Below are 11,365 nucleotides of genomic sequence, written 5' to 3'. Positions count from 1 at the left end.
CAAACAGATAAACATCTAAGTTATGACTAAATATAGAACAAAAGACATCTTCTACAAGAGTGAAACTGGAATATTTAAAACTTACTCTATTGCCTTCTCCTAATGTATTCCAAATTATTATTAAATTAATTTAGAATGATGAACATGTCACTTTGGTACATCGACTCTTAATATTCTACCTCAATTCAGCAATGTAAAAATGCTAGATTCAGAGTGCTGCTGGGAATAAAAAGATATGGTCATACATACCCTGAAATCATTTTATATTTTTTACTATCTCATGTCATATTCGGGAAAAATTTCTAGAAAGGTAATGTGTCTCTTCAGCCTACATTTTACAGTACATTTTATGAAATCATTTGAAAATCACTAAAGAAATGTTACATTCTACATGAGACAGTGAGTGATAGCAAAGTGAGGTTGGTGAAATACAGATTTTTATATTTACACTTCTGTATAAGAAGTGTGTGTGTGTGTGTTGTTGAATATTATATTTCTATATATTTTATGTGTTAGATGTTTGTAAAAATTTTGGAAATGCTGGGATTGTCCAAGGACTGCATAACTTTGAATTTAACCCTAGGAATCCAAGACTGGTTTATATACTAAAAGTAAGTAATGTAATACAACATATTAAAAGAATAAAAGACAAAGTAATACATGATCATTCATGATGAAAAATCTCAACAAATATTTTCAAAATACCAAAGTATTATATCATGACATTTTATAAGAAAATATATTCCAGAATATTAATTATAAAGAAACTATTTGGAAAGATCTGCTCTTAATGACAAGTCTTTGTGTCACAATTTGTTCAGGGACTATCTCTGATAGGATGGTTGGCCTTCCCTAAAAAGTTGAGGAGCCAGATAAAAGGCCAATGTAAAATACATTTATTGTATATTCACTAAATGAGGTTGATGCTAAGGGACAATGAATATGTAAATATGTAAAAATGGTAACTTTCAACTTACACAAAATGAGGGATGAGCTATTTATTGCAGCAGTGTTTAAAATACATGATTTCCATCACAAATGTCATCGAGGTTAACAAAGAGTTCTCTTTTTTAAGAAGAATTGTGTAAATATATTGATAGCTGAACCCAATAAAGAGGGAGGGTGATGGGGGCATCTGAGAATGAATCATTCCTATGAGAAGAAAAGTTTTAAAGAAAAGGGCAGGAGGATGGAAGCAACAAAAGAGTAGAAACGGTAAACCAAGCCTAAGGAGCCTATCCAGGAAAATGTTCATCTTCTTATCAAGTCAATTCTAACTGCTACCACTGTCTCCAGCATCTCGTGTTGATCTTCAATTACTCCTCAAGAGATCATAACTGTCTTCCCCAGCTGGATTATAATCTGTTTATGTGTCTTTCCCATAGTGGGTTTTCTAGATTTTAGAACTATTGTCTATGAATAAAAACAAAACAAAACAAAAACCTCACAAAATGATTAGATTTTTTATTTATATGCAGTTTTAATCTTAAGCAAGAAAGGATTAAGTTTTACTACTATTTCATATTTAAATTAACTGCAATGCCAGTTTATCATTTATAAATGAAAGCATGCTATTTATTTTATTTAAAATAGAATGTGTGCATGGTATACACAACCTTTCCAATTGGTGTATGTTGTCTACATTTCAATATGAAAATTATCTTGAAGAACAGCTTTTTGAATGTTTTACAGTATAATTTACTAGTGACAAATTTTTCATCATGATGATCAGTTATGAACGATGAACAGAAAGGTTTGACTGGAATCAGACTTAATATTTTTATTGCTTAAATGAACTTTGAAGTCCTATGTGCTGATGTTCTTAGGTCTTAACTCCTGAAAGCTTATTTAACACTACTATTGTCAAATGCAGAGTATTTCTACTATCGAAATAAAGCCAATTGATTCACATTTCTCTTCCAATTAAACTTTTTGGTCCTGGGCTGTTACTTAAACAAACACCAGATTATCTTCATGCAGAGTTTATAAAGGGAACAGAAATAAATTGGTAAATAATTAAACACAACTTGCACTTAAAAACATACCAAAAAAGTCAGCCCTGAGCAGGACCCCTGAGCAGGCATCGTGATGAAATTCTTGTAAATGAATTGGAGTCCTACCAGCGCAGAGCATGGCACCGAGAACTGACTGGATGTGTATAAGCTTATTGTCTAGCCCGGAAACACACACACACACACACACACACACATACTCTATACATGTATAGCTAGCTATACACACTCACATGCACACACACATCTCAGAGCCCTTGCTTTCCTTTTTCAGTGACCCGCTGCCTTGATAATACAAGAAGTTTTTTTTCCCTCTTTCTTAATTAGGAAATAAACCCTGGTTTTCTTAGAATCTACATCCCCTTTGCTCTTCTTGACTTCTCATTTTTCTTTTTTTTTTTTACATTTCTAAAATTTTATTACGGTACGGGCACCTGGGTGGCTCAGTCGTTAAGCGTCTGCCTTCGGCTCAGGTCATGATCCCAGGGTCCTGGGATCGAGTCCCACATCGGACTCCCAGCTCAGCGGAGAGCCTGCCTCTCCCTCTGACCCTCTCCTCTCTCATGCTGTTTCTCTCTCGCTCGCTCTCCAATAAATAAATAAATAAAATCTTTAAAAAAAAATTTTATTAGGTTATGTTAATCACCATACATTACATCATTAGTTTTTGATGTAGTGTTCCATGATTCATTGTTTGCGTATAACACCCAATGCTCCATGCAGAACGTGCCCTCTTTAATACCCATCACCAGGCTAGCCCATCCCCCCACCCCCTCCCCTCTAGAACCCACAGTTTTTTTCTCAGAATCCATAGTCTCTCATGGTTCGTCTCCCCATCCGATTTCCCACCCTTCATTTTTCCCTTCCTACTATCTTCTTTTTTTTTTTTTTTTTTTTTTAACATATAATGTATTATTTGTTTCAGAGGTACAGGTCTGTGATTCAACAGTCTTACACAATTCACAGCGCTCACCATAGCACATACCCTCCCCAACGTCTGTCACCCAGCTACCCCATCCCTCTCACCCCCAGAAATGGACCCTCAACTCTATGGTCAACTAATCTTCGACAAAGCAGGAAAGAATGTCCAATGGAAAAAAGACAGTCTCTTCAACAAATGGTGTTGGGAAAATTGGACAGCCACATGCAGAATGAAACTGGACCACTTCCTTACACCACACACAAAAATAGACTTCTCAGTTTTCTAAGAAAATTAATCTGGTCCTTAATTCACATCAATTGCTGTAGGTATCAATATATCTCATAGTCCTTAATATGCCTGGATTATGTCTGAATATAAACTATTTTCAGCTAATAAGATAGTCTGCCTGTAAATAAAGTTACAAATGCAGTGATGTACAGTAGACACAGTTAACCTTTTTTAGCACATGAAATTTGAATCAAGTGTTTGAAAATTGGACAAAATTGGAAACTAAGCAACAATGGATCTCTTAGAATCAAGGTGTCCATTATTAAAAGCATGTGGTTTCCACTTTAAGTAACAATAAATGTTTGTTGAGCAGAATACTAGCAATACTCCCAGGTATAATCTCAGTGCTCATTTATATCCTTTAGACTTCCCAGGCCAATGCAGAACAAAGCCCAGGCTTATTTGTGAACTTGGATTTGTGGAATTAGAACAAAGGTCATTTATCCAAATGTCTCTGGAATTATTGCTTAAAAAAAACCTCAGAACCCATCTCACATCACTGATACAATAATTTAACAGTAATAAACATGATAACATTTCCATTTCTCTTGTAACTATCTGTGAAATGATCATGAGCTTGAATGAATAAAAAATGTCTTATTTATTCGCCTTTTCAAATACCACCACATAAATGATTCAGGCTTTGTATTACACCATGGAATCCTTGATACTTTTCTTGCAATTCCTTAGTTATATCTGTCTTTCTCAGGTAGATTCTAAGTTTTGCACAAGCCTTTCCACGGTAGGTCCTCTGGATTCTAGAAAAATGGTGTATGAATATAAACTATTAGATCTGCTAATATGTAGTTTTAATCTTAAGGAAGGAAAGGGTAAGTGTTATAAATACTTTATAGATAAATTAATGGCAAAGTAAGTTTATAATTTGCAAATGGATGCATACTGTTCACATTTTAACAACTAAAAAAATAACAATTTTATTGTGTAATTCAGGTATAAACATTTTTGGAAAATACTGTCTGAAACATAAGTCACCTTGAGAATATTTTCCTTGTATATATCTTTGAGTCATGAATGTAGTCAAGTGTATGACATGGTAGGTCTGTAATATTTTATACAATGAACGAAATTCATTGTGATGTGCTTCAGAAATAGAAAGGTGGCTCTTTATTCTCAAATCAGATGACCTACTTTATACTTTTAATTTGATCCCTTTTATCATAAAATAGAGAATATTAAATGAAATTTAATATAAGACATAAAATCATCCAAACAGAGCAAATCCTTTGATTTTTGTGTTTTTGCCACCGTCTTAGTATAGTACTTTTAACACAGTTGTAATCAAATCATACGTACAATTTCGTGTTCTGCTTAATCTCCATTTTCTATACCACAGCAGGTTTCTTTTGTTGCTGTTATTTCTCTATAGTTTACATCAACATAATAGAATGCCACACTCTTCCCTGTGCATTGTTCTGCCCACACCACTTCCTGTCAGATACATCTAATTTTCTAAACTGTGAACAGCTTTGCATCAGTGTCGTCCATTTCCATCACTTAATTAGACCCTGCAGCCACAATGTACACTGTTCAATACAGAGTTTTAATGTTGAAAGTTGATCAAAGTCCAACTTGCAATACAATTTTGCAACTATGCGCCTGGTTCTTGCATTGATAAAGAACGCTGTCCATATTTATCCATGTATATCTAAGGGGTCACAAATGCAAATGTGCTCAGGATCCGGGCAATAAAGGCAACTAGTGAAATGCTTAGGCTGAAAAAGGGCCACTCTTCACACCCTATTAATAATTAGTAAGTTCAAAAAATACGAGTCTGTGCAAACCGTGACTCAGAACGCAGGCCCTAACTAAATGGCACATCTGCTATTTAGCTTCGGTTAATTTTTCACATATGGTCTTGCTGTTCAACTGAAGCCAGATTTCTGCATTTTTAATTTTTTTCCTTATGCGGTGCAAAATCTTAAGTTCTGTATGAATTCTCCAAATCGTTAAATGTTGGCAAAAATTTGTTGAAGGCCTACATCAGAGACCAAATAAAATATGTCCAGTTTTTGAGAGCTCTGAAATAGCAACATGGCTGATTGTAATGCTGTATATGTGTCTTAATAACACGCTGGTTTTAATACTAAACTTAATAAAACTGCAAAATAGATTATGGATATTCTGGTCATTTTTTCTTATTTTATACATAGACATGGAAATCCAAAATGGCTAGCTGATTTACCTCAAGGTGACATGACTGGATAGCTGTCATTAATACCAAGAACACTTGACTCTCTCTTCCTCTCTCTGATTAAAATGTTAAGCAATTTCAAAGGATAAACAAACAAAAAAAACAACTTTCTCTAGTATATTAGTAGCCATAATTTAATAAAGTTAAATTTAGATTCCATATAACTTTATTCCTAATCACATGGAACTTCAAATCAATCAATATTTTAGGAAAATAATAAGACAAAATGAAACAAATAGTATTAGGTTTCATAAAACAACTTTCTGATTGTGTTAATAGTTTATTATAGAGGTGACATTAACATTCACATATATAACATTGATCTATTAATGTAATTAAAACTGATATTTAGAATCATGAACTGAAAAAGCTCTAAAAAGACAAAAGTTTAGTTATAAACTCTGTCACTATTTGGCAAAGGACAAATCATTTACCTTGGTTAATCTAAAATTTCTTCATCTACAGAAAACTCCTAAAAACCCAATCCATAATCTTTTTAGCCAAATAGGAAATTCATGGGTTCTTAAAATACATAATCCAAAGGCATCACTAGCTCCTGGTAAGTCTAGAGACTCCAAAAATGGCACCAAGATTCAACTCTGCTTCTCTGTCTCTCTTTGTGGCTTTTCTTCGTTGGTTCTGTGAGCAGGCAATCTCATGCTCCATTGTGACCCTATGACTGAGAGTTGCTTCCAAGTTCATACCACATAAAGCCCAAGAGTACATTTTTTTTTTTTTTAATTTGAACAAAAATCTTAGAATAGTTTTGTTCATGGCTTTAGTCTGTTCCCCACCTTCCAGAAATCTGCATGGGAATGTGATCGCACCAGTCAGTCGCAGCTGGATGGCCTGGCCATCAATCGAATATGATGTGGTCAGCAACACCTGAACCAGCGGCCCGAGCCTTTAGAAGGAGTAGTTCACAAGCAAAGCACAGCAACTTCCTAAGAGGAGATGGATACGAGGTAGGAAAATTAACTTATAATCTCTTTGAACTGCCTGTATTTGCCAAGTATTATATATACACGAGTAATGTTATATGACAGTATGAAGAAAACAGCTATTCCTCTTTAAATCATAGATACTTTTGAATGTGACATTATCATATATAATTACCAAAAGAAGAACAGATGTGTGTGCATCTATATATAAGTAATATAAAAATAGTACAAGGAAATATATTCAGCCTTTGCTTAATAGCAACTAAAATAAGAATATTTGTGTCGGGGCGCCTGGGTGGCTCAGTTGGTTAAGCGACTGCCTTCGGCTCAGGTCATGATCCTGGAGTCCCTGGATCGAGTCCCGCATCGGGCTTCCTGCTCGGCAGGGAGTCTGCTTCATCCTCTGACCCTATCCCCTCTCAGGTGTTCTCTCTCTCTCATTCTCTCTCTCTCAAATAAATAAAAATTAAAAAAAAATTTAAAAAAAAAGAATATTTGTGTCATCTCTTTTAGAGTTTGTTTAAATCAATCCTGGTGGACAGAAGGATAGTATGTACGACAAGAAACAATTTTTCACAACCAAGTTGATGTCAGTATCAACAAAGAAAAGATGTAACTGCACAACATTTCTATTACATAAAAAAGTGACACATCCAATAATCCAATAATCCAAACATGATGAGTTTCCTTTGTATTGTAGCTACTCATTTTGGGTAGATTGTCTAAATTTTTAATTTAGATAACTCTAATAAATATTTAAATTTGACTAGGTATTTTGTTATGTCGGCTCTTAGATAAAATTTAGCATTTTAATGAGAGCTCAAGGTCTTTCTTATCTAACACATCTGTGCTGTTTCTCCAGAGGTACTGGCCTTCATTTAGACATCTTACTCTTGACTTGCTTTTATTTATTTATCTATTTATTCATCTACTGATTTATTAGATGGGGTAAGGCATATTTCATCAAGAGAAAAAGCAAAAGCAAAAAAATTGCAAGGGCCTAATTTGCCCAAAGAATGCAAATAAGAAGAAAGCATCCGTACGCCCTAAGTGCATTAGAATCCAGCACACATGCTCCTTCACTGTGCAGAAAGCTCAGGTACACGGTGTTAGCATAAGCAGGGGCCCCAGCTGTGGGGTGGGGCTCACTCTGCGGCTGCAGCCCAGTGAGGTCATGCAGGACGGTGCAGAGGGAGGGCAACTGAGCTGGTTCACAGGTCAGGCCCTGGCTGGTGAGCGGGGCCGGCTCTGGGCATGAGGGCAGAGGAAGCCCGTGCTGTTTCTGGTAGAAGCGCTGTTTCTCCAAGGGGCACAACCCTGCAGAGGGACCTCTTTAACGAAGTAGGTCTCCAGGACGGTGTCACCAAAGCTCCATTTATCGGCTGTGGTGGTTAGGCTGTTGGCATTGCCAGGCGCTCGGGGGCTGTCCAGGGGATCTGCTCTATCCGCCTAGGTAGCTGAGGGTGCTGGCCAGCTGCTGGGCCACTGCCACCTTCCAGGCCACCCTCCAGCCTCAGCCACACGTCCAGAGGCCCATGCTCCACATACTGTGTCACCAGGACGTTCTCAGTCTGTGCATGCAGATGCCACGCACCAAGGCCAAGTGCACGTGGGGTATTTGGCTCACAAGTCTGGCTGTCTTGTAGAAGGCCAAGGCAATGTCCTGGTGACAGCCCTGAGTACCAGTCGTAGCTCCTGCCCATGGGCCCCCACTGGATGTACCGGGTTCCCCACCGTCTGCCCGTCCCTCCTTGGGGCCTCTGCCCCTACTTGTAAGATGCCCTCATGCACATGGTTCCTCGTGCTTTGGCCCAAGTGGGACAGCCGGGTGATATCATCCTGGCAGACCCGGTGAGGTGGCTGAGCTGCCTGAGGTTGGGAGGCCTAGTGCTGGCCTGAGGCCCCCACATGACGATGAGGTTGGATATCTCTCCTGGCCATGGCAGGCAGCAACAGTGCGGGAAGAAACAGTTGTCATCCGCCCACAGTAAGCGGCCCTGCAGGGTGGCTCGCAGCTCCCGCATGCTGGGGAAGGACTGGTCCCAGCCCTCCAGAGTGGAGGACCCAGTCTGCTGCTCAGTGGGAAATTTACACACGTGCGAGTGCTGTGTGCTGGTCGCCCAGTCACGCTGGGCCACTGTAAGGGTGAGGCGGCTCAGGCTTGGTGCTCTGGCGGATGAAGAAGAGGCCATCCTTGGGCTGCACCTCGGCCAGCACGAAAGGCTCCGGCAGGGCTCCGTGGGATACCATCCTGGGTGCTCATCACCAGCCCTTGAGGTAGAGGCTCCAGTCGGCTGTCAGGCGGAAATTGCCATCCACCAGCCATACCAAGGACAGGGCCACAGCCCAGGAAGGCAGGGTCAGCTCCAACCACTTGTCCTGACCGTGGATGTTGATGCGGGGTTCTTTCAGTACCACATGGGTGATATCCTGGAAGTCATAGCAGTAGGCCCATGGTGCTTCCTGAGGCCTGTCCCCTGGCTGGTTGCCCACCTCTTGGGCCTCGGTCTTCTTCCCAGATGGGCCGGCATGGGGATTCCTGGGACCCTCTTCTGTCCCGGCTGCCCCTGGATGCCACCAGTACCTGTCACTAGCACCACACGAGCAGGGGGTCCAGTGGCCAACTCCGGCCCAGGCTCTGGAAGGGCCCACCCGCTCTCCTGCATATAGCAGGGTTCCCCCAGGAACCCGGCCTAGAAGCTCCAGGTGGCACACTGAAACGCAGGGTGCCGCCTGCTCGAGGGCAACAGGTACTTGACCATGATGACCTGCTGGGAGACAGGGCCTGGCTGGAAGGCCCGCACAAACCTGCAGGAGATGCTCCTCCGGCGCCGTGGTGTCAACACATCATGTGGCCAGATCTGCAGCCTGAAGGAGGATGGGAGGCCGTCGTTGAAGCTGATGTTCTTGACCACCTTCTCCAGGGGGACACCACTGCAGAGAGCGGGGTGGCAGAGGTGCATTAAAGGCCATGCCCAGACTCTGGTCCTTCAGATGGTGGCTCTCCTCTTTGTGCAAGACCTCCCACAGGAATGCCAATGTCATTCGTGAATTCATGCTTGCCCTGCTCAAAGAGGTACTCAAAGGAGGCTGGGGTCAGGAGCGGCACCCTTGCTCTGCGTGTTCTGAAGAAGATTTGGCCTCTGTGGGCCCACAGTCAGACACGGCATGCCCTGAGGATTCATGCCGTGCCAGTTCCAGGAATAAAACCTTATGTGGAGGTGTCAAGCTCTCATCTCCCAGACCTCTAAGATGTGATCCCAGGCAACCAGACCTGGGCCTGGGCACTGAAGACAACAGAGAGACTGGAGCAGCGTGGAGTGATGCTGACTTTGTGTGCGATGTGGATACAGACCTCCTCTGAGGTTAGTGTGGCCTCGCTGAAGGTGACCCAGGGGTCCCCGCCGCCAGGGTCAGCCCAGTGCAGAAGGACCGTCAGGCCTCCCCTGGTGGCCACAGGCTGAGCTCCATCCCCATGGTCAAGTACCTGCTGCCCTCGAGCAGGCGGCACCCTGCGTTTCAGTGGCCACCTGGAGCTTCTAGGCCGGGTTCCTGAGGGAACCCTGCTATATGCAGGAGAGCGGGTGGGCCCTTCCAGAGCCTGGGCCGGAGTTGGCCACTGGACCCCCTGCTCGTGTGGTGCTAGTGACAGGTACTGGTGGCATCCAGGGGCAGCCGGGACAGGCAGAGGGTCCCAGGAATCCCCATGCCGGCCCATCTGGGAAGAAAACCGAGGCCCAAGAGGTGGGCAACCAGCCAGGGGACAGCTGTCCCTGGTGGCCACACCCTAGTGGCACAGAGACATCCTCATGACTGCTGGCTTGGTTTCTCACAATCGCCAGGCAGATAGGTGTGGCCAAACAGACTAGAAGGTGAACCTTGGCTCTCCCGGTGCCAACTCAGGCAAGCCACTTAGTCACAATGGGCCTCAAGTTTTGCACTGGAAAATGGAGTTGCTGAGACATTGCCATGGAAAAGAGGCTTGTGACATCTCTACGCAGTTCTGCATGTTACACATTCAGCACAGCACATTCCCCCGGGGGCTCAGGCTCCAACCCCAGACCCCGCCCCACAGTCGCTGGCAGCCCCCACCTTCCTGACTTGCTTTTAAGAACTTGATGGGGAATAAAAAGAAAAAGATAATCAGCATTTGGAAATAATGATCAAAATCTGAAACATATTAATGTAATAATATTATTAGTCTGTAAGGTGTTACAATACATATAATGTTCTCAGCTAAATAATTCATCAGTATTTTAGAGAATAAATGAAAGTTTGGTAATCAGGTTCTTTTGTGCAAAGAACACATTTAATTAGCCTCAGTTGCATTTCTTAACAATTGCATTCTCTCTTACTCTCTCATATTATATATATATGTATATATTTTACTTATATATATATTTTAAGTAATATATGTATTGGGGGTCCATACTCCTACCTGTGTAAAATCGCATTATTACCACTTTATGAAAAATATCAATATCTACATATATAGTGTGTGATTTTATAATTATCACAAATGATTTAAGTGGAAATAAAATGTAAAATACAAAATTATCTGTGGAATTTATTACTTCTTGGATAAATTATTATGGTTAATCATAATTGTTTTCTTAACTTCAGCTGTCCTTATTCTAATACATTATATGGAAATTAACATAAAATTTCATGAAAATTTGTACTAATAATATATTCATTATTATTTTCTGTACTTTTTTCTAGCTTTGTAGTCTCTTAAACTGATGGTTAGAATTTAATATATTCCATGAGATACTGTTCTAAGTTCCTTAATGTTTTTCTTTCTCTATTTTACACATTTTTATTGAAAAAAATGCTATTTGATACATATAATTCTTTTCTATAAAATTTCTCCTTGTATACTGAATAAAACCCATGCCTGATAAGCATATGCTTAATTTTTATATTCTCAGCATTTTCTTCTGTCATATTCTTGAATTTTTAGGCAATGATAAACTATGTAGAACTCAGA

General features: G+C 40.6%; 1 pseudogene; it reads right to left on the bottom strand.

Moving 5' to 3' along the window:
• Positions 1–7,375: 7,375 nt before the first annotated feature.
• On the bottom strand, positions 7,376–10,093 carry LOC123835919 (non-receptor tyrosine-protein kinase TYK2-like; annotated as a pseudogene).
• Between the last annotated feature and the right edge of the window lie 1,272 nt (positions 10,094–11,365).

Source organism: Mirounga angustirostris, unplaced genomic scaffold, assembly GCF_029215605.1.
Source record: "Mirounga angustirostris isolate CCGP_5_RB_7025 unplaced genomic scaffold, mMirAng1.0.hap1 SCAF_7, whole genome shotgun sequence".
NCBI classification, from domain to species: domain Eukaryota; kingdom Metazoa; phylum Chordata; class Mammalia; order Carnivora; family Phocidae; genus Mirounga; species Mirounga angustirostris.
This window is presented reverse-complemented; position numbering and strand designations above follow the sequence as displayed.